Here is a 19,911-nt window from a genome sequence, read left to right as displayed (position 1 = left end):
ATGAAGTCTTCTGGGTGCGACCACCACTTTGAGAGATAAGTTGGGAGGTTAGGGTTTGGTTAGGCACCGTCGGTTTGGCCACCCAAGGCTGTGGGGCATCGGGTCCAAGGGTGCCTTTTGGGGTCTGATCTTCTTACCAGCTCCTGGTTGCTGTTGTAGGACCTTCCAAAATCAGACTGCAGGCGTCGGTTGGAGGCTTGAGGCAGGTCAGGAGTCACCAGATCTCCGGTCAGGATTGCCGGGGGGACCTCCTCATGGTGTTTGCCCACTCGAGCTTGGCCCATGGGCGGTGGGTGCAGAGTGGTGCGGTGTCCAGCAGGAGCCAGAGGTTGCAGATGAACAAATCCGGTGTTCACAGGAAATAAAGTCTTTGTGGTTGAAGGCAGGCAGGTCCTCTGGGGTTTTTGTGGTTGCTGGCTGCAGGACACACCTGGGATTTCATAGAAGCAGGTTCGAGGTGGAGACAGGCCGGTAGGGCTGGGGCCAAGTCCGTGGGCGTCTTCCTCTTGTTAACTTCAGCACTGCTTTTCGGTCCTTCTTTTTCTTTTCTTGTTGCAGGTTCTTGTCTGAGGAAGCAAGGTACAGGGGTGACTGTAAATACCAGATTTAGGGGTGTTGCAGGTAGGTAAAAGGTAGGGAACAATGGGTTCCTTACTTGGGGTGGGTACACCCCCTATTATGCCGCCCTCCAGTGAGAAGAGGCATGAGCCTGTCCCTGGTTGGCTGAGTCCCCCAATCTGCAAGATGGCAGGGACTGAGCATTTTGCTTCACCTCGCCTATGCCAGTGAGTTGGCAGAGGTGGGCACACCTCTCTTCCTCACTTGTTTTTCCATCCAGTTCTCTCGCCTAAAGTGGGGGTCCGAACCAGTGGGGACAACTTGCTGAAAGCAGCAAGTGGCCGGGGAAGCTCACAAAGGCGGCAAGCCTTTGAAGCTTCCCCTTCCTGAACCCTGCCCATCTTGGATGTGCATTGTTTCAGGCCTCAGAGAGCAGCAGGCTATCAACCCTGGGGTCCAGAAACGTGTCTGGTGGTGGCAGCTGTAAGCAGCCACTCAGCCTGGACACTAGTGGTAGGTTAGTTTTCAGGGGGCATCTCTAAGATGTCCTCTGTGTGCATTTTTCAATAAATCCCACTCTGGCATCAGTGTGGGTTTAATGTACTGAGAAATGTGATACCAAACTTCCCAGTTTTCAGTGTAGCCATTATGATGCTGTGGAGTTCGTAATAACAAACTCCCAGCACCATATACTCTTAATGGCAGCACAGCACTTACAATGTCTAAGAATGCACTTCGACAATGTAGGGGTACAGGGCTCATGCACCTGTACCCTCACCACTGGTATAGTGCACCCAGCTAGAGGGGTGACTGACCTAAGCCAGGGCAGTGGGTTATAGGCATGGCACATAAGGATGTGTGCCATGTCGACTCTTCAATTTGTCCTGCACCAAAACACCCAGCCTGCCAAGGCAGTGTGTGGGTGTGAAGGTACAAGACTTCTAAGGGTGGCATCATAACTGCTGCAGCCCTTAGAGCAGTGGCGGCTGCTGACATTTGAAAATGGGGAGGCGGAAAGTTATTGTGGTACTGCACTAAGGCGAGCGAGACCGAACAACCTACAAAGGGGGGGGGGGGAGGGCGTTCGGGGTGGTTCCCCCACCAAGAACATTTTGAAAAAAGAGCGGATAAATGAGCATTCACAAGCACATTTGAGGAAGCAGGAAGGTTGCTAAAGCACTTACGAAAGTGTTATGACATCAATAGTAGAGATTTCATATAATAATGACGTAGGTAGCCGATTGTTCAGGATTATCAGAGAACTTCGCTTTACAACCCCCAAAAACACAACACACTGAGTCACCTGTAAGCACTGTATTTTCCTTTACAATTGCCTTCTCAATATTTTGGCAAATGTGTACCTCCTTCACACACAGTCGCACAGAATCACAATCACAACTTAAATAGGGGACCTTTGCTTTGATTGTTCAGCAGAGAGGTCAGGGGTTGGATGGCCAAGTTTCTGAACACCTTTTTGACACAGTCTTCAGCCTTTGCTCTAAAGCTCTCAGTGGTGGCCGGTTAAAAATGCCTGAGTGCGACTCAGTTCAAAGTATGCACTGTACAAGAAATATGCTACAGAACAAAATACAGAAATACAGCATCCTGGAAATAGTGGTCACTCTTAAGGAATGCAAGATTAAGTCAAACATGGGAAACATAAACAAAAACTATATCACGGACATGGAATACCTTAATGTTTTTATATTCATTGTTCAGAAATCAGTATTTTCCCAGTTGTGAATGGGTGGATTGGTGGATGCATGCATGCAGGTATGTATTTATGTATTGATGGATAATTGGTGATGTGGATGGATGGGTGGGGGAGTGAATAAATGTGTTTGAGGAGGCTGAATGGGCAAATATGCTGATGGGTGAATGAATGGATGTGTAGGCTATGGGCGATGGATGAGGTTGTGGGGTGAATAGAGGGATGCAGTAAGGAAGGGGTGTGACAGAGAGAAGATGAATCCGCCTCATCCAGTGCTGGTTGTGAATTCATTAATACAGTATGTATTGGGTTTGATTGACCCCGGACACTACAGCTTTGCTCCTTCGCAGCAGTGCACAATCGCTGTGTAATCACCATTGTCCGCAAGAACAACCATCTGGCCACAGGGGCCCACATGCTCAGAATGAGGTGGTTACAAAGGGCGGCACCACATCTGTTAGACGGACCGGGAGGGTCGGCCGAGATTACGGGGAGAGGTCTCCAGGGAGAGCCGTCTCCAACGACTGTACAGACAAGTAACTTCCCCCCCACAGACGGACACCACACAAGATTGAAGGTTAACGAGACTTTATATGCAATTCTTAGGTTACGTTGGTATGATACAAGGAGGTCTGGACTCAGGGGTCCCCTCGATTCTAGTCTTTGGTTGAGGAAAGGGGTAGCGGGACAGTCTTAGTTACCAATGAGTACAAAATAGCTCTCAATCCTCGAGCTCGGCGTTCTAGATGATCGGGCCGTGGAGGAGCCAAGCAGGTCCCGAGATGGATGAAGGAAGGACGACGGTCCGCGGCGGAGCCTGCAGGTCCCGGTGAAAGATGATGGTTACAACGGTCCGCGGCCACGCCAGCAGATCCCGACGACGATGAAGGATGAAGGTTACGACGGCTGTGGCAGCGCCAACAGGCAGGACGATGGTGCACAGGACAGAGCTATGGCAGCGCCAGTAGTCCGTCCAGGATGAGTTCCTCTTTACGTCTCTCGACTCCAAGATACAACTGCCTTCCTGCTCTGGAGCTGCCCCAGTTATAGGGCTGGCGTGCTTTGATGTCCGGACCCTCGCACTTGGAGGTCGGGAGGTCCGGGATGAGGGAGTCCAGACACCCAGCAGGGGGGTGGAGCCAGCGCCCGGGGAGGCGATGGGCGAGCGGCACTTGGCGGGGGAGAGCCATCGGCACCTCTTTCTCCCATTGACTTGCCAAGTAGCCCGCTCACCTCCTGGGTGGAGGGTGGTGCCGGAATGTCTGAGGCCGGGCTAGGCCCAGGGTTGAGGTCGATCGGGGGCCAGGCGGCCTCGTGGTGAAGTGTCCAAGATGGCGGCCCGGGCTGGGCGCGTGGGCCGGCAGTGGATCGGACCCACGAGGTTAACGTGCTCGAGGGCAGGGGTCCCTGAGGGGACGGAGGACGTGCAATGGTGGTGTGTGGTACTTGCGTGACCGGGCTCGGGCCTGGTTGAGCCGGGGGAGAGCGGCCCTTCATGTGGCCTGTCCAACATGCGTCCCCCCCAGCTGAAGGCGGGGAGAGTTACCCATCCTCTTGGGGACTCTCCTCGTCGAGGCGGAAAAACCGGGACAGGCCATCCGCGTTGGCGTGATCTGGCCCAGGCCGGTGTTCGACTGTGAAGTCCATACCTTGCAAGGAGATGGACCAGCGTAGCAACTTTGGGTTTTCCCCCCGCATATGCATCAGCCACTGCAGGGGTCGGTGGTCGGTCTGCACCCGGAAGTGGGTGCCAAAAAGGTAGGGCCGGAGCTTCTTGAGGGCCCATACCACAGCGAAGGCTTCCCTCTCTATGGTGCTCCAGCGTTGCTCCCGTGGTAGGAGTCTCCGGCTGATGAAGGCCACCGGTTGATCAAGGCCTTCGGTGTTCACTTGAGACAGGACCGCCCCAATGCCCTGGTCGGAGGCGTCCGTCTGGACGACGAACTCCCGGCTGTAGTCTGGGGCCTGGAGCACAGGAGCGGAACACATGGCGGCCTTCAACTGTTCGAATGCCGCTTGACACTCTGGGGTCCAGTTCACCTTCTTGGGCTGATTCTTTGACGTGAGTTCGGTGAGAGGCCCCACTATGGTACCATAGTCTTTCACGAACCTTCGGTAATAGCCCGTGAGGCCCAGGAAGGCTCGTACCTCGGTTTGGGTGATAGGGGGCTGCCAGTCCTGGATGGCGGCAATTTTCAGCTGTAGAGGGGCTACTAGGCCGCTTCCCACCTGGTGTCCGAGGTAGGTCACAGACCCTTGTCCGATTTGACACTTGCTGGCCTTGATCGTGAGGCCAGCTCGCTGAAGGGCTTGCAGCACTGCTCGGAGGTGGTGGAGGTGCTCGGTCCAATGGTGGCTGTACACAGCGATGTCGTCTAGGTAGGCGGCGCTGAACCCTTCGAGCCCCGCCAGGACCTGATAGACGAGCCGTTGGAAAGTCGCTGGGGCATTCTTCATGCCGAAGGGCATGACCGTAAAATGGTAGTGGCCATCGGGGGTGGAGAAGGCAGAACGTTCTTGTGCTCGGGGTGTGAGGCCGATCTGCCAATAACCTGCTGTCAGGTCGAAGATGCTGAGGTAGCGGGCAGCTCCCATTCGGTCGACCAGTTCATCTGCCCGGGGGATGGGATGTGCGTCCGTTCTGGTGACTTCATTCAGGCCCCGGTAGTCGACGCAGAACCGGAGTTCTGGTGTGGTTCCGGGGGCGGCTGCTTTGGGGACCAGTACGACCGGGCTGGCCCATGGACTGTCTGAGGGCTCGATGACCCCGAGCGTGAGCATCTTGGCCACTTCCGCCTGGATGCAGGCCCGTACCCGATCAGGTACGCGGTAGGCCCGGTGGCGGATAGGAGGGCTGTCTCCGGTGTCCACATCGTGCACACACCAGGAAGTGACACCTGGGGTGAGGGAGAGCAGACTGGCGAACTGTGACAGGAGGGCTTGGCACTCTTGGCGTTGTTCTCTGGTGAGGGTCTCCGAGAGTCGGACCCCATCCACGGAGCCGTCTTGCTCCTGGGTCCGCAGGAGGTCAGGGAGAGGCTCGGAGTCGTCTTCAACCCCATTGTCGGTGGCCATCAGTAGGCTGAGTTCTGTTCGTGCAAAGTGGGGTTTCAGTCGGTTGGTGTGGAGGACTCGGAGTGGGTTCTGGGAGGACTCCATATCGATCAGATAGGTGGCCGGACCCTTGCGCTCGACTACCTTGAAGGGCCCCGTCCATTTGTCTTGGAGAGCGCATGGCTCCGTGGGGGACATTACCCATACCTGTTGCCCCGGTTCGAATTCAATGGATGAGGCGTTCTGGTCATACCATTTTTTCATGTCCTCTTGACTGGCCTCTAGGTTGGCTTTTGCTAGGTCTCTGAACCGCCGGGACTGGTTGCGGAGGGTGAGGAGGTACCGGAAGACATCTGGAGGGTTCTTGGCCGGAGGCATCTCCCAGCCTTCTTTGATCAGGCTGAGCGGCCCCCGCACTGGGTGCCCGTATAGCAGTTCAAATGGGCTGAAGCCTAGGGATTTCTGTGGGACCTCTCGGTAGGCGAAGAGGAGGCACGGCAGCAGCACATCCCACTGGCGACGGAGGGGCTCTTCCAATCCCCCGATCATCCCTTTTAGCGTGCGGTTGAACCGCTCAACAAGTCCGTTCCCTTGGGGGTGATAGGGGGTCGTGAATCGGTAGGTGACCCCACACTGTTGCCAGAGGGATTTCATGTATTTAGAGATAAAGTTCGTGCCTCTGTCGCTGACGACTTCTCGGGGGAACCCCACACGGGAGAAGATCCCCATCAGGGCCCGGCCGACCACTGGGGCTGTCACGGTCCGGAGAGGAACAGCCTCAGGGTAGCGGGTGGCGTGGTCCACTAGCACCAGAATGAAGCGATGGCCTTGTTTTGTACGCGGGTCCAGGGGTCCTACAATGTCTATTCCGACCCTCTCAAATGGGGTCGTGACTACCGGAAAAGGTTGCAAGGGGGCCTTTAGTTTGCGGCCGCTCTTCCCACTGGCTTGGCACGTGGGGCAAGATCGGCAATGCTGGTGCACATCGTTTCTCATTTTGGGCCAGAAGAAGTGGGTCACTAGGCGACTGTAGGTTTTATCTTGTCCCAGGTGCCCTGCCAGGGGGACATCGTGGGCCAGGTTTAGCAGGAAGTCTCTAAAGCGGAGGGGCACTACTAGTACTCGGTTGGCCCCCAGCTCGGCGATTCTTTGCTCGCTGTACAACAGATCATTGTCCCAGTAGACCCAATGAGTTCCGGAGGTATCCCCTGCGCTTTGGGCGAGCGCTTGTTGGCGGAGTCCCTCGAGGGAGGGACAGGTCTTCTGTTCCTGGCGAAATTGTTCTTGTGTGGGTCCCCCCTCTTGGGCCCACTGGTCAAGGTTAGCGAGGTCGGAAGGTTGAGCAGGTTCGAGGGGGGTGTCATGGTCGGGGGTCTCGGCTGGGGCGACCGGAGGCGGTGGCGCCGGCCATTCTGGTTCTTCCGGGTGATGGTTGGCACGGGCGGCCATGGACCGGGTGGTGACGCACGCCCAGTCCGGGACGCCCAACATCCCCAAGTGTTCTTTTCGCTCCACGGCTGCCCACGGGGAGCTCTCCAGGTTATTTCCGAGGAGGCAGTCCACGGGGGCGTCGTCTCGGACCGTCACCTTCAACATGCCGGAGACCCCTCCCCACTCAAAGGGGACGCAGGCCATCCGACACAGACTTTCCGAGTTGTCGGCTGATCGCACAGGGCAGAGAATGTTCGGTAGATATTGTTCTGGGGTCACCAGATGACAGCGGACGGCTGTCACACTGGCCCCGGTGTCCCGAAGGGCTTCGGCCCGTTGTCCATTGATGCTCACCCATTGGCTGTACTTCTGGGTGTTAGCGGGTAGGGGGACCCGCGGGACCATGTCTCTTCCCCCTAAGCACGCGAGAGTCATGGCGGCTGGCTCCCACTCTTGATACTCTTGCTCGTCTGTTTCTTGTTCCTCGGAGATCTGTTCTTCCCCTAGTGCCGCGGCGGCCACATGGCGGGGTTTTGGACTCTGATACTGCGGGCAGCTTGGGTCGTTTGCATAGTGGCCGACTCGTTGGCATCGGTGACATGTAACATTGGCTCTGTACCCCGGTCGCGCCGGGGTGCTGCCCCGGTTGGCCGGGGGGGTGGTGCTGGTAACGGGGGCGGCCGGAGTGTTGTCTCTTCCTCGTCCTTGGCCCCCTCCTCCTCCTCTGGGTCGGTGGTGACCATTGTTGTTCCTGTTCTGCTCGTAGGACCCATTCCGGCCCACTCTGGTGATCTCCCACCGGTCAGCTTCGGCTGCGAGCTGCCGGGGATCGGTTAACTTGCTGTCGAGGAGGTGTTGGCGTAGTTCAATGAAGCAATTGTTGGACAGATGCTCCCATACCATCAGATTGAACAGCTGCTCGTAGGTCGTGACGTTGTTCCCTCTGATCCAGCCTTCGAAAGCTCGGCTAAAGTACGTTACATAGTCCACCCAAGTTGTACCCGGGATGCGTGTGCAGTCTCGGAACCTCTGACGGTACATCTCGGGCGTGAGGCCATAGCGGGTGAGGAGGGCCGCTTTCATATGGTCGTAGGAGGTCATCTGGTGGTCTGGGAGCTGTAACAGGGTATCGCGGCCCTCATTGAGGAATCTGCCCCATAGGCCGGCTCCCCAATCGTTTCTATCGATCCGGTGCGCAGTCATAGCGATTTCATAGGCCTTAAACCATTGCTGGATGTCGTCCTCTCGAAAATATTCTCGGACAACATCCTTGGGGATGTGTACTTTTTTCTCCGTGGTCCCTGGGGTGTGTGGTCTCTCGGGCACCCCTAACTCTTTATTCTGCTTGCGCAGGTTGATCTCGGCTAGGTTCCGTTCGTGCTCGTATGCTAGTTTCTTTTCCTCGAGCTCCCTTTGTCTCTGTTTCTCCTCTCTTTCTTCTCGGAGACGTAGGTGCTCTAAGTTTATTTTTTGTTCGGCCAACTTGAGTTCTACGTCCATCTTGAGTCGGGCCATTTCTAGCTCGTGTAGTCGGGTTTTTTCTCTTTCTTGGATCTCGTCTTGCGAGAGACCGGTTCTTTGCCCTTCAGGGGCCGTGTTGGTTTTTTTCGCGGTGCTTTGCTCAGGGGCTTCGGCATCCCCGGTCTCTGCCCAAGATTCTAGGGCATGCTTAAAATCGTCCTTGGTGCTTAGTCCGGTGGTAGCGATACCTAGTTCGATGCAGAACTGCTTTAGTTCACGATGGCTGTACTCCTCTAGTTTTTCCATTTGGAACTTCTCAGTTGATCCGCTCTCTTTAGTTGTCATTGTGGTTCGTTGTGGGGTGAGCTACTCTCTGTACGTTATGCGGTGATTCGGATCGCGCCGCTGGCCACCAATGTTAGACGGACCGGGAGGGTCGGCCGAGATTACGGGGAGAGGTCTCCAGGGAGAGCCGTCTCCAACGACTGTACAGACAAGTAACTTCCCCCCCACAGACGGACACCACACAAGATTGAAGGTTAACGAGACTTTATATGCAATTCTTAGGTTACGTTGGTATGATACAAGGAGGTCTGGACTCAGGGGTCCCCTCGATTCTAGTCTTTGGTTGAGGAAAGGGGTAGCGGGACAGTCTTAGTTACCAATGAGTACAAAATAGCTCTCAATCCTCGAGCTCGGCGTTCTAGATGATCGGGCCGTGGAGGAGCCAAGCAGGTCCCGAGATGGATGAAGGAAGGACGACGGTCCGCGGCGGAGCCTGCAGGTCCCGGTGAAAGATGATGGTTACAACGGTCCGCGGCCACGCCAGCAGATCCCGACGACGATGAAGGATGAAGGTTACGACGGCTGTGGCAGCGCCAACAGGCAGGACGATGGTGCACAGGACAGAGCTATGGCAGCGCCAGTAGTCCGTCCAGGATGAGTTCCTCTTTACGTCTCTCGACTCCAAGATACAACTGCCTTCCTGCTCTGGAGCTGCCCCAGTTATAGGGCTGGCGTGCTTTGATGTCCGGACCCTCGCACTTGGAGGTCGGGAGGTCCGGGATGAGGGAGTCCAGACACCCAGCAGGGGGGTGGAGCCAGCGCCCGGGGAGGCGATGGGCGAGCGGCACTTGGCGGGGGAGAGCCATCGGCACCTCTTTCTCCCATTGACTTGCCAAGTAGCCCGCTCACCTCCTGGGTGGAGGGTGGTGCCGGAATGTCTGAGGCCGGGCTAGGCCCAGGGTTGAGGTCGATCGGGGGCCAGGCGGCCTCGTGGTGAAGTGTCCAAGATGGCGGCCCGGGCTGGGCGCGTGGGCCGGCAGTGGATCGGACCCACGAGGTTAACGTGCTCGAGGGCAGGGGTCCCTGAGGGGACGGAGGACGTGCAATGGTGGTGTGTGGTACTTGCGTGACCGGGCTCGGGCCTGGTTGAGCCGGGGGAGAGCGGCCCTTCATGTGGCCTGTCCAACAACATCCATACAAACATTTCATATTTTTGTAAACACATTTTATTCAGTTACATCACAACAAGTAGGTTCTATACCGAGGAGTGGAAGAATGCCAGCATGATGTTGATAATAGCCATCAACAGTCATGTTAATGAGTATGCATTGCTAAGTGCGGCTTCTCATCAAGTGTCAATGTTTCTTAAGGTACATTGGTATTCATCCATCCTATCAATATTAGCTGGAGGATCACGTTCCATGTTCCCATATAGGGAAATCAACTTCATAAGTGTCCTTACCACTCCTCATTCATATCTACCCCAACAACCAATGAATGAAATAACAAAGTTCCCCCTCCCCTCCTCCTCCTCCCCGTCTCTACTTATCCCCCCTCCCCCTTCAGGCATGTCGCTCCATCATCTAGCTCTCAGTGGGAAGTAGTATTTGATCACATAGGGCATCCGGCTGCACACTTCATGGAAATGAGGTATCCACTTAAGAGGGAGCCACTATATAGCACATTCTTGCCAACTCCCAAACCACCTGCTCAGGTAAAGTAGTGGTTCAATTCTTTTATACAATTCTCCTCACTCAGTGGGTGGTTCTGTGTCATCGGCCGGGAGCTTAAATAAGTCCACTAATGCCACCCATTCTGTCGCCGTTTCTAACATTTTGTCATTGCTAGTTCTCTGGGCCATTTGTAGTCTAAAAATCCATTCACAGCCCATTTTGTGAATTCTCGCAGCCATCGTGAGGTGTTAGGTGCAGTGGCCGCCTACCAGTGGCAGGTTATTTCTCGCTTAGCCAGGACTAACCCCAGAAAATGAATTTGCTGATAACTTTATTGCGGACAGTATGAGGGAACCAATGTAATAGGCAAAATCCCGTGGACAAGGTGCTGTCTCTGTCTGTTATTTCACCCAGTTTAGCCGTTACTGTTTTCCAGAAATCTTCTAATATTGGGCACTCCCAGAGCATGTGCAAAAATTTAGCGTTTTCTAGCTTGAACCTCAAGCAGATTTTTCGGGACTCAAAGAATTCGTTAATTTTGTGCGGGTGAGATACGCTCTGTGGAGAACATAGAATTGGATTAGCTGAAAATGCGCATTCCTGGAACACTTCCACGCTCTTTCTACCAGTGTTTCCCACTGCTTCTCCTCTACAGGACTCCCACAGTCTGCTTCCCATTTGATACGCAGGCTCTTCAAAGGGTGCCTGATGTCCTGGTTAATTCGCCTACACAGGCAAGTAACCGCCTTGACCGTTCCAGCCTCTGATACCATATAATGGCACTGGCATGAGAGTTCCACCATCCCCTTCTTCCAGTGCTTACGGATGGCTGCTATCAATGTGGCATGTAAGAGGAAGTCATGCCGGGGCAGATCGTATTGTTCTAATAAATCATTGAAGGGTAGGAGGGTGTTGTTAGAGGTCCCCAATAGTGGAGATCCCCGCCTCTTCCCAATCCTGTAGTCTCTGCCAGTCTCCCCCATGTGGCAATGTCTCGCAAACCAACAGTGGAATCTCAGGCCTGATTCCAACATTACTTTATCACCCACAAATCTCTCGAAGCCTCTGTTTTGCTTAAGGGGAGCCGGAGAAACACCCTGAGAAAGCTGTCTCAGGTCCTGATCCATGCACCCATGGGCCTCCCCAGTACGATGTCGCCCCACCATCCATTTTGTGAACCATTGAAGTTGAGCTGCGTGGTAATAGGCCTCAAAGTCAGGGACTGCGAATTCCCCCTCCCGTCTAGGTCTCAACATGGTAGCGAACGCTACTCTGCGCCTCCCAGAACCCCATAAAAATCCTGTAATCATAGTGCGAAGTTGGGTAAAGAATTTTCTCGGTATCCATAGTGGTAGGGAGCTAAAATAGTAAAGTAGTCGTAGTAGAGTGACCATCTTTAGCAGCACCACCCTTCCCGCCACTGATAGTGGGAGGGTTCCCCAAAATTCAAAGTTGCTCCTGGTAGTTCGCAGTGCCCATCCGACATTACCCTCCAGCAAGTCGGAGGGTGCATGGTAAATCCGCACTCCTAGGTAAGTCAGGTAGTTACTTTCCCACACCACGTACAGCACATCCGGTGGGTCACCTCCACCACCCTGAGCAGGGAAAAGGCACGTCTTACCCCAGTTGATCTTGAGACCCGCTACTCGTCCCAACTTGGCCAGCAGTTCCCAAGCGCCCCGGAGCTCATCTGTAGAGTTGGCGAGGAACATTAGGAGGTTGTCCGCATATAATGCAATAAAGTGGGACTGACCCATCCCGTCAAGGCCCCGGTAGTATCGTCCCGATCTCGCATGTACAGCCAGCGGTTCCACTGCCAGTGCGAACAGGAGGGAAGACAACGGACAACTTTGTTGCGTTACTCTGCCCACAGTGTGGGCCTCCGATATCACTCCCCCTGTGCGCACCCATGCAGTCGAGTTCTTGTACAATATTGCCGTCCAGGCCACGAATCCCTCGCCCAGTCCGAAGGCTCGCAGAACCCTGAAAAGGTTTGACCATTCGAGGCTGTCGAAGGCCCTCTCGATGTCAATCGAAAAGATACACGCCTCGTCCCTGTCACGTGTGGTTTCATCTAGCAGTCAAATCAGTCGGCGTATATTCATGGCCATATTTCAGGAGGGAATAAAACATGCTTGGTCCACATGTACCATTTTTGTCATGTGGGTCATCAGACGGCTAGCTAGAATGCAGCTTAATATCTTGTAATCAAGATTAAGCATAGCAAGGGGGCAGTAGGTGGTGCGATCCCACGCTGGCTTATCCGGTTCGAGGAGTGGTATGATTTTCGCTTCCCTGCTTGATGCAGGAAAGCAGCCATCCTGCTTCGATCTATTATAGAGGGCTAGTAAACAGGGAGCTAAAATATCTAAGGAATATAGAATAAAACTCAATCGGAAGCCCATCTGTGCCAAGGGTTTTGTTTCTGGCCATGTGTTTTGTGGCTCCCCTGATCTCACCCCGTTCTTTATCCCGGCCCAGGACACTCCACATTGTCTGCCTCAAGTTGGGGAAGTCCTATATCCAAGAATCCCTTTTCCTCTAACACCAGTGGGTCCAGTTGACTTTGGTACAAGGTAGTATAGTATTCCAGGAACTGCGCATTATTAGCTTGCTGTCCGTAATGAGTTGTTCCATCTCTCCCTCTTAATTCTAAGATTGGTGTCCCTCTGCGCGCTGGGTTGGCCAGTCAAGCTAGCAGCGCCCCAGATTTGTCCCTCTCGGCATGTGCTCGAGCTGCGTACGCCCTATGGTCAAAGCATCTCAATCTTTCTACTTGGGCCGCTAGTTCTTCTTTAGCTCCCATAAGATCTGCCTGTCAGTCCTCTTTATCAGAAAGAGACACGTTTATGATAGATTCCTTACCTTAGAATATTCCCCAGGCTTCAGCCTGGATCCGGAAAGTTTTTTGCTTAGCAGTACCCCTGTGCGTCGGTAGGTGGCGTCGTGTGGCTTCGCGTCCATTGCTGGCATTGTGAGCGCCGATATGACGTCACGGAGACTACTTAGTCGCCACCATTGCGTGCTGACGTCAGTTCTTTATTTTTCTGCGCCTAATGCGCAGATCCTAATTGAACATGCACCTCAGTCATGTTTTTAACTACTCTTTTGAGACTTTTGTCTCCCCTTCTGTCTCCGGCTATAAGTCTTGTGGGTCATGTCACTGGAACATGTCGGTAGCAGGCCCCTCCATGTGTGCCTCTACTGCCTAGAGACCGACCATGACTCCTGCGACTGTCGAGCCATGGCCCGAAGGACCTGCAGGAGTGGCGCCGGAAGTTGCTGGATGCCCGGCATTCCGCTCACCGCTGCTCCGCATCTAGGGGCCGTTCCCGGGACCGGAGCCATCACTCCTCAGGCTCTAAGTCTTCACCTTCAGATTCCGGTAAGCGAGGCCATAAAAAGAAGTCGAAAAAGCAGGTTCGCTCTCTGACGTCCCCCTGTTGTTCCCCGGAGGCGGACGAGGGGGACAGGGGCTCCACCCCTGCAGCTCCTTTGGTGCCGGGGAATCCCGCTGCCTACCCGATATACCCAGGTCCGTCAGTGACTCCCAAACAGGTGCAAGAATTTCTTGCTGCCTTGGACTATCTTTACAGGCCCCAGGCTCCCACCGGCACGCCTTAGGGCCCCCTTCGGCCTCACCAGTGCCCCTCAGGTGTTCACAAAGGTGATGGCGGTGGTTGCAGCTCATCTGCGCAGGTTAGGGGTGTCAGTCTTCCCCTACCTCGACGACTGTTGGAGTCGGGTTCGCCCCAGGTAGTTGTCACCCACCTCCAGACTACGGCCGACCTCCTCCATTTGCTGGAGTTCTCCATCAACGTGCCAAAGTCACACAGGAGTCCCTCTCAGAAGCGCCCCTTCAGCGGAGCGGTTCTGGACTCAACGCTGTTTTGGGTTTTTCCTCCCGAGCTGCGTGTCCGGGATATTCAGGCTATGATTCCGCTCTTTCAGCCTCTATCCTAGGTTTCAGTCTAGATGACCCTCCGGCTTCTGGGCCTGACGGCCTCCTGCATCCTGCTGGTTACACACTCCAATTGCATATGAGGGTTCTGCAGTGGGACCTCAAGTTCCAGTGGGCACAGCATCAGGGCAACCTGTCCGATCGTGTCCGGATCTTGGAGGGCCCTGCACAATAGTTGCAGTGGTGGCTCACAAATCGCGATTGGGTCAGTGGCAGATCCCTCTCCCTTCCCCAACCGAAGCACACAGTGGTGATGGATGCTTTTCTCCTGGGATGGGGAGGCCACTTGGGAGAGGTTGTGATCAGAGGTCTCCAGTCTCCCGCAGAGTCCCGGCTCCATATCAACCTTCTGGAGCTGTGGGCGATCCGACTTGCACTGAAGGCATTCCTTCCCTCTGTCCGGGGAAGTGTAATGCAGATGTTCATGGACAACACCACCTCCATGTGGTATTGCAATAAACAGGGCAGGGTGGGGTCGTGGACCCTATGTCCGGAGGCTCTCCACCTCTGGACATGGCTGGAACATCAAGGCATTACCTTGGTGGTTCAACACCTGGCAGATTCTCTGTGCGGATATGAACTCAGCCGCCGGTGCATGGTGGATCACGAATGGCGTCTGAACTCGGGCGTGGCTCAAGGTCTCTCTGCAGTGGGGAAAGCCTTGGTTAGATCTATTCGCCACCGAAGAGAATGCGCAATGTCATCAGTTTTGCGCTTTGGAATTTCCAAGGCGGCACTAGCTCGGAGATGCTTTTCGTTGCGAGTGAAGTTGCAGTCTGTTGTACGCCTTTCCGCCCATACCACCTCTGCCCAGAGTGCTGAAGAAGAACCGGTGCGACCGGGCCCAGGTTATTCTTGTGGCTCCGCACTGGGCTCAAAGAGTATGGTATCCGGAACTACTCAGTATGAGCATCGCTCCCTCGATCCGTCTGCCTCTTCGGGAGGATCTTCTGTCGCAGCAGCAGGGGGCGGTCCTCCGCCCGAACCTGTCCAGCCTCCACCTCCTTGCGTGGAGATTGAGCGGCGACAGTTGACACCTTTCAATCTTCCTCCCGAAGTCTGTGATGTCATTCTGGCAGCCAGGCGTCCCTCCACCAAAACAGTATACGCCTGCAGGTGGAACAGATTTGTGGCATGGTGCACAGCGAAGGCTTTGGATCCCCTTTCTGTCTCTCTTAATGAGGTTCTTCTGTTCCTTCTCTCTTTGGCCCAGTAGGGCTCTGCCCTGGACACTATCAAAGGTCATATTTTGGCATCTCTGCCTTTCTACGGCTTCCAGATCAGCCTCTTTTTAAGTCACCTGTTGTTAACCTTTTTCTTAAAGGTATTACGCATAAGTTTCCGCCCGTACCCTTCGTCATGCTTCAGTGGGACTTAAATCTTGTCTTGACTTTTCTGATTTTGCGCTCCCCTCGATCCCCTTCATAACTGTCATTTGCATCTTCTCACTCTAAAAACAGCTTTCCTGGTTGCTATCACCTCTGCCAGAGGAGTGAGTGAGCACCAGGCTCTTTCTTTAAAACCTCTTTCCTTTCTGTTCATGCGGACAAGGTGGTTTTACTGACCCATCTTATATTTTCAGCCAAAGGCTGTCACGCCCCTCTACATTGGGCAGACCATCACTTTGCCCACCTTCTTTCCGCCTCCACAACCTTCAAGGGAAGAGAAGAGGATTCACAGTCTGGACCCAAAACGTGCGCTCTCCTTCTATCTGCAGCGTACCCAGCAGTTCCGGGTGGATGATCAGCTTTTTGTTGGCTACGTGGGTGCCAAAAAGGGCCGGGCTGTGCACAAACGGACCATCTCCCGGTGGGTCGTTCTGTGCATCAAAGCATGTTACTCCTTGGCCAAGAAGGAGCCTCCTGTGGGGCTGCGTGCCCATTCGACCAGGGCAACTGCAGCCACTACAGCCTTGGGACGCTGCGTTCACTTGCAGGACATTTGTCCGGCAGCTACGTGGGCCTCGCTGCACACGTTTGCCAAACACTACTGCCCTGACAGGCAGGTCCGGAGAGACAGCTTCTTTGGCCGCTCTGTGCTCCATGACTTTCTGGTGTAATCTTGTTTGCAGACCCACCACCGGGGTTGGTATTGCTGCGGTATCTATTCTAAGGTAAGGAATCTATCAGTAATGTGTCTCTTTCAGATGCACAAGTTACTACTTGTGTAATGATATATCTGTAAGAGACATTAGTTAGTGATAAATTCCTTACCGCCCCACCCATCCTCCCCGTTCTGCGAACTGATTACTAGGGTTAAGGTCATCCCCATTTAGGGCTCTAGTTTTATGCACCAATGGTCAATATCTTGCCTGGATCTGCGTTTCGGCGCGGAAGGTCGTGTACAGAACTGGCGTCAGCCCGCATGGGTGGTGCCTAAGTAGACTCCGTGACGTCATCTCGGCGCTCACAATGCCAGTGATGGACGTGGAGCCGCACGACACCACCTACTGACGCGCAGGGGTACTGCTAAGCAAAAAACTTTCCAGGTCCAGTCTGACGCCTGGGGAATATTCTAAGGTAAGGAATCTATCACTAGCTAATGTCTCTTACAGATATATTGTTACACAAGTAGTACCTTGTGCCTCAGGTCGATCCCTTTCCACATCTCTGAGCTGTTGTTCCCCTTTCTGTATATCATTCAGAAGGGTCTTGTGTACCCCCACCGCCTCCCCAATGCAGCGGCCCCTTATTACTACCTTGAATGCATCCCATTCAGTGTGGGGTTTAGTGGCCGTGTTAGTATTATTCTGGAAGTACTCCTCTATAGCAGTGCCTATTGTGGTTCGAAAGACCTAGTCTTCCAGTGTCTCTGGTCGGTGACGCCAACTAGGTATTTTGGCCTGACTCGCACCCAGTTCAGGGATACCAGAAAGGGATTGTGGTCGGAGATCGTCCTGGCTGAATACTCGCTCAGTGTAACCCCTACATGTACATCCGCGGAGCAGAGGATAGAGTCCAATCGAACATGCAGCTCATGTAGAGACGAAAAATAGGAGTAGTCCCTTTACCCCAGATTATGGGTTCCCCAAGTGTCTGTCAACCCCCAGTGTCTTTGCCAGTCTCGTCTGGCCTCTGCTAATCTGTGTGTGGGAACATCGGGGAGTGGAGGACGAGATCGGTCCAGAGTAACATAAGTAATGCAATTGAAATCCACCCCTCCCAAAGAGCACAGATCCAGTGAGGACCTGCGCTAATGTCCGAGAGAGCTGTGCAAATAATGCAGGCTGATCAACATTAGGAGCGTATAAACTTCCTAGAGTAATAACTCTTCCAACAAGGCGCCCTATCATGGCCACATGCAGTTCATATAGAGCCGAAAAATAAGAGTAGTCCCTTTACCCCGGATGATGGGCTCTGCAAGTGTCTGTCAACCCCCAGTGTGTTTGCCAGTCTCATCTGTAATAGCTCGGCCATCAAGGCGCCCTATCACGCCACATATCTGCTGTCAGGGTCTATCTTCTGCCGGACACATTGGAAGGGGACTCCCGCCCGCACCCATATTAGGGTCCCTCTCGCAAAGGCTGAGTACGTAGTGTGGTACACCTGCCCCCTCCAGTGGCGCTGTAGCGCTACCCCTTCTGTCTTGGTTAGGTGGGTTTCTTGTAGTAATACAATTTGCACCCCTCTCCGTGTCAGATAAGCATGTATTTTGTGTCATCTGCTCATAGTGTGCATCCGCCTAAAATTCCAGGTCATAATATTGATTCTCCAGTATTAGGGTGTCTTTCATAGATTCACATGCTTGAATATCCCCCGTCGTCAGAGTGGGAGTCCCACGGTAAATTAAATAGCAATAACATACTATATACTAAGCTGAGGACGACACATACCGCATATATATATATATATATATGTATATATATATATATATGTATATATATATATATATATATATATATATATATATATATATATATATATATATATATATATATGTAACAACATCAAACCTGAAACATGTAATAGAAAAAAGGCATAACAAGCCTACACATATTTCTACATAGGAATGCATGGAAAAGGAAAAAACCATTTGCAGTCTATCATTGTCATTATGTTGGTCCAAACCACAGCCAATCAGGCGCCAGCAACCCTCTAGAACCTTCTCCTCAGAGCTCAGCACCTCAGATTTTCTACCGCACGTCGTGTGAAGGGAGTCTCCCTGAGCTCTGCTCAGTTTTCTTCAATTTTCTTCAAATTTTCTTCAATTTTTTCTTCTTAATATCACAGTTTTGTAATGTCTTCTTACATGAAGTCTTCCTTCAGACCCTGTGTCACTTGTGGGAATCTGAGACCTTTTCCTGTGAACCCTCTTGAAGAGTATATGGACAACACTTTGCTGATCTCTGACATGGTAAGGGGAGAAGGGGTTGTTCTTGTGCTTAGACTGTACTCCCTTCTGACGTGGGATAATTTTTTTGTTTGTCCTGCACATTAAGATTTTAAGTGATGCTTCTCCTCTACTTCACCAGCTGAAGTGACATCACAATTAAGGGGTCTTTGGCCTTCTTTGAGTCTGCCTCCCACATCTACGCCCACGAGATTTACTCTCAGGCGTCTAGACTCACTCTGCGCACTTTTCTAGTGAAAATGTGCCAGCTTGTCGACGATAAGGTCAATGTAATCTCTGACGACAATCTCTGCCGTCACTGTTGCTCTGCAACGACAACGCCTCCAGGCATGCGTCGACAGTGCCCTCTTGTAGTCTACAGGCTCGTAGACCACTGGGAGTTCTTGTCGATGGTAAATTTCTTCGACAGTTGGCCTCGTCGACGGTAGGCCCGTCGACGGTGGCTTCGTTGGCGGTGGCCTCGTCGATGGTGGGCTCGTCGACAGTAGGCTCGTCGACAGTAGGCTCGTCGACAGTAGGCTCGTCGACGGTAGGCTCGTCGACGGTGAGCTCGTCGATGGTGAGCTCGTCGAGGGTGAGCTCCGTCGACGGTGAGCTCCGTAGATGGTGAGCTCCGTAGATGGTGAGCTCCGTAGACGGTGAGCTCCGTAGACGGTGAGCTCTGTAGACGATGAGCTCTGTAGACGATGAGCTCTGTAGACGATGAGCTCTGTAGACGATGAGCTCTGTAGACGATGAGCTCTGTAGACGATAAGATCCGTAGACGATGAGCTCCGTAGACGATGAGCTCCGTAGACGATGAGCTCCGTAGACGATGAGCTCCGTAGACCGTGGGCTCCGTAGACGGTGGGCTCCGTAGACGGTGGGCTCCGTAGACGGTGGGCTCCGTAGACGGTGGGCTCCGTAGACGGTGGGCTCCGTAGACGGTGGGCTCTGTAGACGGTGAGCTCTGTAGACGGTGAGCTCTGTAGACGGTGAGCTCTGTAGACGGTGAGCTCTGTAGACGGTGAGCTCCATAGACGGTGAGCTTCGTCAACATTCTGCTTCGACGCCAGTTGGCTTCGTTGACGGATGACCCTGTCAACTGTTGGATTCGTCGACGGTTGAGTCCGTTGACAGTTGGTTTCACACACTGTTGGCTTTAATGCACAATTTTTTTCGGTAGACGATTTATCTCGTCGACTGCAGCTTTCTGCTACATCCACGTGATGGCTTTTTACTCCTGCCATTATTATTCTTGGACAGCACATAGCCGTATGAGCATGTTTTTTCTTCAGATCAGAAATATGTATTTCTTACAGCAAAGCTGCCACGGCCTGTACCATGGCGGGATTACGTCTTCTCTTACAACTGGAGTTCTGTTGCATTCACCTACGGTGAATATTGGAGGTTTCCCCTCCTTATGAAGAGAGCGACGAATCGTTTTC

The 19,911-nt window shown here is 53.4% G+C and overlaps 1 protein-coding gene across 1 annotated transcript in view; it reads left to right on the top strand.

Moving 5' to 3' along the window:
- Nucleotides 1–19,911, top strand: part of LRRK2 (leucine rich repeat kinase 2) — a 2,096,839-nt gene that overhangs the window by 607,653 nt on the left and 1,469,275 nt on the right. The window lies entirely within an intron of this gene.

Source organism: Lissotriton vulgaris, chromosome 1_1, assembly GCF_964263255.1.
Source record: "Lissotriton vulgaris chromosome 1_1, aLisVul1.2, whole genome shotgun sequence".
Lineage (NCBI taxonomy): Eukaryota > Metazoa > Chordata > Amphibia > Caudata > Salamandridae > Lissotriton > Lissotriton vulgaris.
This window is presented reverse-complemented; position numbering and strand designations above follow the sequence as displayed.